Consider the following 12,593-nt stretch of genomic DNA (forward strand, 5'->3'; position numbering starts at 1 on the left):
TTGAGTATATTTCAAAATTGAGACGAAATGATGAGGAACACAAAATAAATGAAGGAAAAAAAGAGTATGTAAGATGATAAGAGAAGGAAAGAAGAGACAGATAATAATGGTTATCTCAAAACACAACTAGAATAAAAAATTTTGCAATAATAGCTTCAGGAATTTCTATTAATTTATTAGGAAAGTTTTGTTATTAATTTTAAAAATAATGTTTCCATTTTGAATGGAAACATATTAACCTCTAGAGACAAGAAGTTAGCATACTCAACTGGCAACATATATTTAATGTACATTTTGCTAATTGTTCCCTCTGAAAAATAATTTTGTATGCAAAGGATGAGAAATTACAGAAAACTAAAATTGGCTGCAATCAACCATTGATGATCTCTATTCTTTGTTAGTGAATGGACAGATGCCAAGGCCTCCCATATTCAAGTATAAATCTTAGGGAAAATAGTGAATCCTTCATTACACATCAACATGTCTCTGTGGCCAAGAATCCAGTTTTCCAAAGCATAGCAAAATGCCTTCATACAACCAAAATGCCTTCATATAACCCAAGCTGAGGAAAAGTGGATATGCTATTTAAATTGGTGCAAACTGCTTTCAAATTTTTTAAATACAGAAAAAAAGAGCCATCTTGGACCAATTACATTAAACTGCATGTCATTAGGTCCGTTGAAAATATTTTTATATGAAGAGTAAAAAATAACATAAGAAATATGATACATGTATGTCATTCAAATATATGCTTAACTGTGGATTTGTAAAATGTTTCCTTACTTTCATCGTTTTCACCTTTTCTCAATTTAGATATTAAAAAAAAAATAGTGAGACCTATCTGTAAATACAAAATCTGAAAATCAACAATATCTGAACTTGTGAGTTTAATTCATCCTTCATCCAGACTACAACTTCCATGAAGACCTGCTTTGACTGATGCACTCCCAGTTCTCAGGACGCTGACTCATATATCATAGATGATAAATATTTGTGGATTATTTGCTAAGCAAATGCCTATACAGATTGGCGGTGTGAGGAATAGAAATGTAAATGTAAAACACAAAACAATATGCTAACCTTTCAGAGTAAAGAGACTAAAAAATCCGGTGGGAGGAAAGGCTATCACTTACTGGTTTGGAAGGCTCTTTGGTGGAGGTGATCTTTGAACTATGTACGAGTATGTAGGGTTCGTAAGCAGGGAACAATTCAGGTTGTGGCGGGCCTGCATTTGTGGAAATGGGTGGGGAAATTTGGTATTTTGTGGGAATTGAGGGTATTCATGGGACAAGTATTGGGTGCATGTAAAATCTGGTAAAATAAGATGATGGAAGCATATGCATGTGTCAGAGTTTTGTATTTCCTGTTAAGGAATTTTTCTTCATTCTATAATTAGAGGGGTGTCATTGAAAAATTTTGTTTAAGTAAGTCTAAGTGGCAAGTCAGAATGGCATTTTAGAAAAATAACTCTAATAGCATCATGGAGCATAAATTGGGTTGGTGACTGTCGGGAAGAGAGCAGGCAGGTGTTTTATAACCAGTGAATGGGGATGTGCTGCGCTGACAGCATAGAGAAGTAGCACTGGCATTTAAAGAAGGGACAAGACACAAAAGATCAATAAAACAGAAAGAGTAATACATTCAGAGATGCTTAATAATTACTGGAAGAAATGCAAGTTTCACAGAAATTTCAAATGGAGTTGAAATAGAAAAGTATAATTAAATCTTGGCCAGTGAACAGTGAGATTAAGTACATCTCAATCCTTTGTTCATTTAAAATAAGAGAAAAATACTTGGAAAATTATAATGACAAAAAGAATCCCTTAAAGCAAAGCAGTAAAAAAGTATGACATTAAGACCAAAAAAAAAAAAAAAAAAAAATCAACGTAAGATATGTAGCTGAGCAATTCCAGAAAAAGGAAAAATGAATATTGACAAATTGCATGCTCTTTGATGTGAACAAACACTACTGGGAGCTTATGATAAGGCTGAGAAAGTTATAAGAAGTATGTACATAAGATACATAAAAGAAAATCCAATAACTATGGCTTTGAATTTTAAGATGGAAATATATTTAAGGAGAAGTATTATTCTATACAATTACCACACACAAAGATTACCTTATACTACCATTAAATGTGTTTTGATGTTAAGGATGCTTTTACCCATAAATATTTGATGTTTCACAAAATGGTGGCTTAGGAATACAGCAAGACACTCACCAATATCAACACAGATGTCCTTTAAGCCTAGCAGTAATCAGTCTGCTGTGACATTTAGCAGGTGAGAAACGGGTGGTTTTTAAGACCACTGTAATGGAAGAATAAGACAAGAAAGGAAAATAAAAACATGCTTAACAATGTAGGAGAATGGTGGTTTGGGGATTTTTCCTCACTTACATTGACAGCACGGGGCTACTGAGATGAAACTGGGGAAGAAAACTTGCTTTTATATTCCAGGCATAGTATAGTCAGTGGAATAGTTGAATTGCATGTTACACCTTCATTCTTTGTTAACTTGTGGTAATTGCAAAATGTAAAGTGATATATGAACTCTATTATTCTTGGGAATAATAACAATTATAAGTAGTATGTGTACAGCATTATGCTAAGATAAATGGAATATCTTGAGACTCTAAAAGAATAAAGAGCCTTTTCTTTCAATATTATAGACTTAAATTGTTAAAAAGGTAGGACTATGTGGTATTATGGAGGACAACCATAAACCAGAGAGGGGTAGACTTGTTTGTTTAATGAGACTTTCCATTCTCTGTGTTGATCTATAGTTTCTACAAAAGGGTGCCTAACAGTAAGTTGCATGTGACTGATGAGACTTTTAAACACTTTTCTCTTTTCCAGATTAGTGGCTTTCTCCCTTCTTTTTTGACAAAATATGTACTGATTTTTTTTTGGTTGGTGTTGCCTGAGAATAAGCAAATTAGATTGACCTAAATATTACTTGGCTGTGTTTTACTTTATCCAGAAACATAGGCCTGGTTTGTAATTACCCTTGCATTCTGAGTAAAAATTGCAAATGCATGTTTCTAACAGTACCTTAGCTAATTTTTGCCTGTTTTGCTTACTTAATGTGTATTCTTTATTTGCAATTACTTGTATATGCAAACAAACATCTTATGAAATTAATGTGCATGCTTACTTTGCCTTTTATATTTTTTCTTTTTGTTCTTATTATTATATTCTTAGTCAATAAAATGAGTGGCAATCAGTGATTCAAAAAATTTTCTTGTCTTTTCAATGTTAGAAAATCTTTTAGAAAAATACTATCCTGTTACGAATTTAAACCAATTATTTGGTGCAATTTAAACATAGCTTTAGGCATGAATATATTGCACAAGAATTCAAAGTATAACTCAAAAAGCAAAAATAAAAATAATTATTCAGTGCTTCCTACGTGGCAGAAATTTGCCTTATAGTATCTTAAATTCTTACAATAATCCTGTAATAGAGTTGCCATTATTCTTAATAGGTAGAATATAGGGATAGCAGCTTGTGGAATTTTTTTTTACCCAATTATGTGGATTCCAAGAATACTTGTAGAAACTGGCCTCCCATGTCAGATTTTAGCAAACTTTCTTTCTTTCTTTCTTTCTTTCTTTTTTTTTTTTGGTGGGTAAGGAAGTTTAGAAAGAAAATGACAATATATTGACATATTTGGGTTAAGCATTATTACCCTTGCAATAAAAAAAGCAAATGAGTTATATGCTATAAAACACTTTCCCCATTATGTTATAATGAGCATTCATAGACCCTGTGTATATCTTTCCAGTTTGGGGGCTAAGCAGTTATCATAGCACTGGGAAAAAAGGACACAGCAATTATTCAAGAAGGAGAGGTCAGAAGCCCAGAGGAAAAATAATCACAGTTTATACTGGAGAGGAAAAGTCAAAGGAGAGACATGACCAGAGCCTTTCAGATTGAATGAAAAGGGGAAGGCAGCCAATCCTCATTTCTAAGGGCGTAGAACAGGAAGTAAGGTATGTACTGTAGTACAATGGATTTAGGTTAAATATAAATTGGCTGTAGGTTAAATATAAATTAGTTATGGGAATAGTTTACTTAAAGAAAATATTTAACTCTTTTTCCTAGATATATTTTAAAACAGTGATGATTCTCTCTTCTGTTTGGGATGATTTAAGTGTTACCTTGCTTCAAAATAAGAATGAATAGGACAAGTTAGTGAAAATCATATTCAAGGTTTTTTTCAGACAATTTCAGGCAACTTACAAAAATTGAAATTAAAAAAAAAGTTTTAATGTTTCATCGTCAATTTAGAGACTAAAGAAAGTAGTTAAGTTGAAGTGGGTTTATTTGTGTCTGAATACCAGAATTTATAATAGGATATGTAGGTGGGAGAGACTGTATAACCTAAAATCACAGTAAAAATTGATTCAGAATAACTAGGTCTGACTCAAACTTATGACATTTTAATGGCAGAAAGTTTGAAGCTGAGATTTAAAAAGAAATACTAATACTAAAATTTTGACATAAACCTACTTAATAGAAGCAGAATCAGATGATACTTGATCTGTGCTTGGCATAAACTAGGGTAGTTTGGGAAAATTGTAAAAATAGATGAAGTAAAATGTTCAGAATAGCATTTTGCATGATATTTGGGGGAACCATTTTATTTGATAAATACATTAAGATGGCCTGTCTAACCCTAAATTCATACCCTAGCTTTTTGTTAGAACAATTCTTGCATCATAATCAGTTCTAGTGCTGACAATGCAAATTTTTCATTGTTGTAGAGTGTGCTTATCCAAAACATAAGATATTCACAGATATGTATTTCTTCCTATGACCCTGTGGTATATAATATGGAGACTATGAAAAATCAATAGCCCTGCCATCTTACTGAAATAAACTGGGCTCACTTGAAGTTAAAAAGGCACAGAACAAACTTACACATTTTTTTTTCTATGATCTTTTCCCTGTCTCTTTTCTAGTTGTTAAACTATGTAAATCACTATCAAAACCATGATACTGCTGATCTTAAATAATAAAAGGAAGGTTTTGTGTGTGGTTGTATTTAAAGTCTCCCTGACATCCATAAATATTATTTAAAAATACTGAGGCTAAAGCATTAAGAACTAAGCTTAAGGTGTTTAATTTCATAGTACATTATAAAACATGGAGTGATGCCACCAAAGCTTTTAGTTACTATGATTGTTACAAAAATATCTCATCTCTTTTATGAACATTAGCTAACATACATCTATAAACATCTGTTCTAGGGGGAGGAGTGAGTTTTGCTAAGTGACACTTTCTCCTGGAAAGGAGCATAAACTTGAGAAAAAAATCTATTATAATTATCCTGAAATGGCACATATATGACATTAACACAATCCATGTACACTGTTATGTTTGTAAAGAGTTTTAAATCGTGCATTAGGACTGGTTATAAGATTTTAATAATATATTGAATAGAATTAGTAGTGCCACTTGATGAGAAAGACAGATACATTGCTGTGAATCGAAGGACACAAATTCTGTTCCAAAGTTATCATACAGGGTCTTGGTCTTGCAGCCAAGGAAGTCCTCCCTGCTCCCCATGGCTCCACCTAAGCCTCGTCGGAGCCAAAGTGGGGTGACACTGTGAGTGCAATGTCCACACACTGAAAAAGAAGTTGTTTTTTCTTTTTAACCATTTTTTATTCTCATCAATTTTACTGTAGCTTCAATAAATCTAAATATTAATAACTTTATATTTTTCTGTATTAAATAAAATAAGCAAAGTAAACAGGGAAAAGCGGATCTCATTTCTATAGTTTGCCACCCCTTCCAGCTTTTTTAATATAAATGAGGTTGGTTATATTTTCAGGTTTTTTGGTAGTTTTCATGTTCTCGTTAGTGTATTATCTGAGAATGTCAGATGCCCTTTTTTGGAATGTTTTTGGGTATGTTTTTTTCTAATGATACTGTAAGCTTTTTATAGAATAAGAATCCCAAGATTTTTTATAAAATGTAACATTTTTATAAAATTACATTTACAGATTTTTTTTAGCCTTATGTAACTGCAAGACCTCTAAAATAAGAACTTACCCTGCACATATTTTCTATGCATTTTCCCCAAATCTATTTAATACGATCCCCATATATGGGTAGAAATTAACAATCCTTGATTAACCATGATCACAGTGAAACAGCTGCTTCTTTTATTCACATAAATGTATGCAGAATTGCTGTGCTATTTTAACAACTATGCAATAGGCCTATCTTGCTATGACTCATATGTTGCTGTTAGTGAATTATGTGTGTGTAATTTGACATAATGACTTTCTGCCCTGTTTTATTCAATTTATCTACATCATCATCAATAAAAATTCATCATATAGTGGTGATCGATAAATGGTTATTTATCGAACAGATTTAAATTATTAATACAATGTATAGTTTATTCTATTAATACTTCTAAGCTTCCAAAACAAAATCAGTCTTTTTATATTTCAATATTCACCCTCTATGCTTTCTTCAACTTGCTGCCTATTTAAGAGTTAATTTTGGCATATTCTATGTACTGTACAATTCCACTGTGTTTTCTGTTAACCTTTTTGTCATATGCTATATTTAATACTTCTCATTTTATTTTAGCCAAGTTGTATACATAAATACACATGAAAGACTTTGAACATTACTTGGAGTAAGTACTCGGTAAACATTGATGGTCATCATTATTACAAATGTTTTAGAACATTCTTAAATATTATGTCTCAACCACCCTAATTTTCCTAAATTATCCTATGATTTATGAGTCTTGCTGATTTTGCATTGTAATATAGCAGTGATTTTATTGATGCAGAACTATAAATGTGTACTATTTGATATTTAAATATATCATGTATAAAGTACAAAGATGTGAATGAGTCCTGAAAAACACACTTTTGCATTTTTAGTTTTCAAAACAAAAATTCAGTTTCTTTTGTTGTTCTTTGCCTATATAGGGCTCTCAATAAATAATTGATTGCCAGACTTTTACCCAGATTTTACAATTTGCCAAGAATTTAGGTGATTATAATCAACTACCTCTAGCAACATACTGTGGTAGAAAAAGCACAGGCATTTGGTTCAGAGGGACCTGGGTGCAAATCCTGACTTGGCCACTTTCTTGCTGTATGACGCTAGAAAACAATCCCTCTGAATCTCAATTTCATTATCTACAAAATGGAAAAAAAGGATTACTTTCTTTTCAGGATGATTTTGAGGATTAAAGTAGAAAAAAAAATGTAAAAATGTTTGGCACATAGTCAATGAGCACTATCTTTTAGTTTTTTATCACTCTTGCTTCTTTGTCCAGCCTGTATACTTCTTGAAATAGATTGACAAAGAAATCATGAAATAAAGATCAAGTAAACATAGTTTCCAAACAATAAGCTACCTGTGCATAAAGCTTTTACCATTTAAGGTGGGACTTGATGTGATTATAGTAAGACAAAATGAATTGCCTGCCACAATTGATACCCATTTATAACTAAATTAAAGAAATTCTTTTTAAAGCAAAAGAGATTTTTTAAAAATTGTTAAATCACTCCATAGTTATTGTTGTAATGAAGCTGTGGGGTTAGAAATCACAGCCTCACACACACACAAAATAATTCCAGTAAGTTCAAGCCAAGCTACTGAAATATTTAATTTTAATATCATGATCTCTCTTGTCCTATATTTGTATACACACACAAACACACATACACACACTCACAATTTCTTCCTGTTATTTCACTATGTTTCCTAATTCTAATTTCTTCTCTTGGTCCAGTTCAGACAAGGCTGTGACCCCTTCCATGACAACCCAGGAGACCCTGGTCAAGTCAGACCAGGGACTCTGTCACCCTGACAGTTTCCTCACTGCAGTCAGAATGCCATTTGTGACAGACACTCGAGTTTCTCTTCAATCTAATTAAGATTCCATTAACTTAACTAGGTTAAACGTATTTGCTTTCTGTTATTATCAAGCTCCAGTTCAGAATTTTTCACTGATTATCTTACATTGCTGAATTTTTCTTCACAAACTCTTTTCAATCACTGCTATCCCCCAGCAACTTGACAAAACCTTCCCTCTTCATGACAACAAAATGCAAGCAACCAAATTTCATTCACTGATTGGCAGGTCTGTTCCAGTGGCTAAATGAGGTGCTGGGGTCACCAGAATAAGCCCCAGTGTTCTGAACCTTGCCTTGCATTGGGTGATAGGGACAAGCCAAGCTGTGTAACAGCTGCTGCTAGGTGCTGGTGTTCTCCAAGTACTGTGTTATCACGCGTGAGGAACATCAGGGCAGTTGGGCAACACTCCTGGAGGAGGAGAGGACAGAGTGAATCTGGAATTCCAAGTAGAGATTGGCCATGGGAAGAGAGAGGAGGGGGAAGAGATGGCAGGAAGGAAGGTAGTGAGTTGAACACATTTGGAAAAGTGCATTCATTCAACAAATCCACCAGTGGAGCAAGAAGAGAGAGAGAGAGAGAGAGAGAGGGAGAGAGATGATGCCAGATCATGAATGGCACAAGACGAAGGATTAAAAATGGAAAACATCATGATCAAGTTGGCATTTAAAAAAATAACATTCGGGTCCAAATTTGGAGCCCAGTAGATCAGTAAGGGCAAAATTAGGAGCCTAAGTAATAATTAGGAGGCTGCTATAGTGATCCATTTGGGAAACAATACGGATAAGCTAATTTGGTGATGATAGGATGAAGGAAAACAGAAAAATAAGGAGGTAGAATTGACAAGATGCAAACATGGAGGGCAAAGATTTAAACTCTAAGGATGACACTGAAGTGCAGATTTACCCAAATCTTAAAATGATAGTTCCACTGGGCAAGCTAAATAAATGGAGAAGTCAACCTGTGGATAGGCTGACTTTGAGATACCCACGGGACGATTAGTGAGAACAGCTTGTTGGCAGATGCACGTCTAATCTGGAGGTAAGGATGTAAATATAAGTTACTGTTTCTGGAATCATAGAAATGAATGAAATCATCAGGGTGTAAAACAAAGAGAATTATATCACCTAGAAGATTTCCTTAGAACATACACTCAGGAATAATTTAAGCACATACGCTACATAATTCAGAAAAGAATGGTTCTAGTGCTTTCCATGAGCCGTATGTATTAGTTTGCAAGAAGTTTTAGGTTGGTAGCAATTTTTTTCTAAAGATATAACAGAAATACTTAATTTTATTCACTAATTTACTAGAATAAATGATACACTAATTATAGGAATGTAGCAAGAGTCAGGTAGCTCTGAATCCCATTTTCCCAAACTTATAAGATGACCTGGAAGTGTTGGCAATAGCTATTAATAATTACTTTACTATGAGCCACATGACAAAAGTTCTGTTATCATTCATTGGTTGTAAAACTGCAGGTGCATGAACTGTGAATCATAAAGAGAACAAAGGTCATATTCAGGACTCACCTCCTGTGAATCTGCAATACCTTTGAGCCTCTAACAAAGTTTGTGTCTTTTAATAAACCCAATTACATAGACTTTCTTATCATATAATTGTGATGATAATATTTTCTGCCAAATACAGATACTATTGCAAAAATTTAAGGCTAGAGTTTCAGATTGTTGAAAATAATTGGTGTGTGGATGTCTAGATGGATTTCTCATCAACATAAGAATATATACTGTTATGGGTGTACACAGAACTGGTTAAGAACATTTTTTTAAATTCTTCAGTAATGAATAGTGATGGCAGTTTAATATAATAATGAAAGAGTAATGTTAGATGTACATAATACATCGAATTTTTTCAATGTAGATTTTCAGTGCAGGCCAGTAGTAAGAATAGAATAGGAGACCGAACAATAGCATAAAATAATTCTACTAACAATTTAGGGTATCTCTGCACTAGGTAAGTATATTAACCTCTCAGGACTCCAGTGCTCTTGTCTCTGAAATGCAGGTGTGCCAGACAACCATTTCTCTCACCAGATTCACTCTCCGACATCTTTGCTCTGCCCTCAGCCCTGGGAGGTGGACCGGTAGTATCTACTCTAAGCTCTATTGTAGTAGTTGCCCAACTTGTTTGGGTTTGGCAAGTGGTTGTGTCAGCAGAAGATGGGAAGGAGGGAGGAGCCTGAGGTCAGGTCTTTATTCCCTTGATTCCCTTCTGGTGATGGTGCCTTTTCCTGGCTGGGTCTTCAACAAGACCTTTGCTTTTCCAAAGGAGACCATCTCTCCTTCTCAGCCCTCTCCCTGCCCTTGTCTTTGGGGCCTTGGTTTTGGGAACAGAGGAGATAGCACTGGCCCTGGCTTTTATACTGCGCCTTATGCAATCTCTTCCTCTTGCCCACAACTCTGTCTTTGAAATAAAGCCTTTCCATATCCCAATTTGAGCACCATCTGTATGCTGTCAGATCTTGATTGATACAGTGAGCTCTAGAATTATGGAAAATTATTCTTTGGTTCTATAGGTTTAAGAACCACTGTTATTCAAGTAAAACCATCAGAAAGTCTGTAAAGGGGAACAATTTATAGGTATTTCTTTTGCATCTCTTTTCAATTTGACTTTAAATATTTATCAAAATAGGCATTAAAATGGTTCATCTGTGATACTTTTAGATAAGCTGAGGAGTTTTCTATTCTATATAAAGAAGAAAAAAATGAATAATCTACTGGGAAAAATCTTCATGAACTGACACTTAGAAACAGCTATTCTGCTATTTGTGGATACTTTTATACAATAGCACAGAACAATTTTTATTTCAATGGTTAACTGCTGCATGCAATTTCCATATCTCCACCTCCTGTTTTGGTTGCTCAGAGTCACAATTTTTATTTGATACTCCTCACTCAAAGTCAGCAGGGCAATAGTTACTGAGGCTGTCCTCTGCATGTCTTTGTGGAGATCTAATTTTCTAAAACAAACAAATATATGTAGATCCTGTCTTCTAAAACAATGTCTACAGCTGTCCCCTCTTTAGGAATCTTGGAAAGAGACTTCTCTCAGTCACTCCCATTAACCAAGGCGGGCAGTTGTGTGGCTTCAGTGTCCTGGGTAGAAGAGAAAGTGATAAACCTCTCATAATAAAAGGTTTTCATAAGATTTTCTTATAAAATCGGTCCCCAGAAAGTGACTTAGCCTTCCTTTACAATTTTTATCACTCTGCTATTGATAAGAAGTAAAGCAAAAACAAAACAAAACAACAACAAAGCAGTGTTTGGTTCATAGTAAGTCAGTTTTGTGCAGGAAAAAGTTGGAAGGAACCTTAGAGTTTACAGCCTCTGTCTCCTACTCATACAGAAACCCTGTGCTCAGGCCCTTCTAGAAAGAGGCAGTTCATTCCTCATGATCCACCATTCCTGTTTTAGCCCTGGCCTGAAATCTGCCTTCATCAAACTTCCAGCTATTGATTTTAAGTCTGCTGTCAAGATCATACCTGTTCCAATTCGTATTCAACATTCCCGGTCTTTAAAATTTCAATTCTGTGATCATACCCCCTTTACATATTCAGTTCAAATGCAGTATTCCCAGTTTCTTTAACCACTCTGCACATGGTATCACTTTAGATGTTCCACTCTCCTGATTTTCCTCTTCTGGGCACACTCTAATTAAGGTTCTTCTTAAAATGTGGTGCCCAAATTTAAGCATGATCCTCCAAATACATTCCACACACCAACGGAGAGAGAAACACAGGTGTTTCCTTTGTTCTGAATGCTGTTATTCTAGTCATGCAGCCTCAGTTTGCAGGGGAGTTTTGGCAGCCAAGTTTCTCTGTTCATTCCTGTTAAATATATAGCCCCCCTAAAAGTCCTGGGTGTTTTCACAAGTTTGTTTATTTGCCCAGGTCTCCTTCAGCTTGAGATTTGGAATCAATTCTTTAAAAATTAAAATGTGCAATTCAAATCTATCTTATTAAATTATATTTTTAATTCATCAACAAATAAATCAGCATAGAATTAGAACAAGACAAGCAGTAAGAATACTGTCACAAAGTCAAAGGAAGAATATCTCTGGGAATATGTTGTAAAATATGTTTCTTTTTAAAATATAATTTATTTAAAAATCTAAGAGCCTTTTAAAGTTTTTTCTCAAATTTCTTTAACAACAGCCTTTTGCTTCTTTTCCTAATAACTTCATAAAATTGAATTTCTGTTCTTGAAAGGCACTGATGGGTGTATCTGTCTTTCTTTGTACCTCTTCCCTATAGGCTGGCAGAGCTCAAGAGGCAAACTTCTGGCCAATTACTAGTTGTATGGGAGGGAAAATTTAAATTTATCTCATTTTACCTGTAAAATGGGGGCAATAATAGTATCTCCCTTTTAAGGGTGCTGTGATAGGCATACAAAATACCTTATGTGAAGTTTTGGCAAAATTGCCAGGTAGAGAAAGGCATCAGTGAATATTAGCTATTTTAATTAGGCCACCACTGAATCTGGTATGTCTTTATATTTCAGCATTTATATCAAAGCATATTTCAAGCATATTTCGGTATGTTTACATTTTTATGTGTCCTAAAATCTTTCATGTCCATAAGGGAACAGTTCCCTACTCAATTTCATATCCACAAGATCTGCCATGATTCCTGATACACAGTAGGTACTCAATAAATGCTCGTGAAATTCATGTAAT

At 34.2% G+C, this 12,593-nt stretch overlaps 1 protein-coding gene across 1 annotated transcript in view; it reads left to right on the forward strand.

Moving 5' to 3' along the window:
• The window catches only part of NALF1 (NALCN channel auxiliary factor 1), a 624,590-nt gene that overhangs the window by 70,331 nt on the left and 541,666 nt on the right, over nt 1–12,593 (forward strand). The gene's annotated exons all lie outside the window — the stretch shown is intronic.

Source organism: Eulemur rufifrons, chromosome 4 (assembly GCF_041146395.1).
Source record: "Eulemur rufifrons isolate Redbay chromosome 4, OSU_ERuf_1, whole genome shotgun sequence".
Classification (NCBI taxonomy): Eukaryota; Metazoa; Chordata; class Mammalia; order Primates; family Lemuridae; genus Eulemur; species Eulemur rufifrons.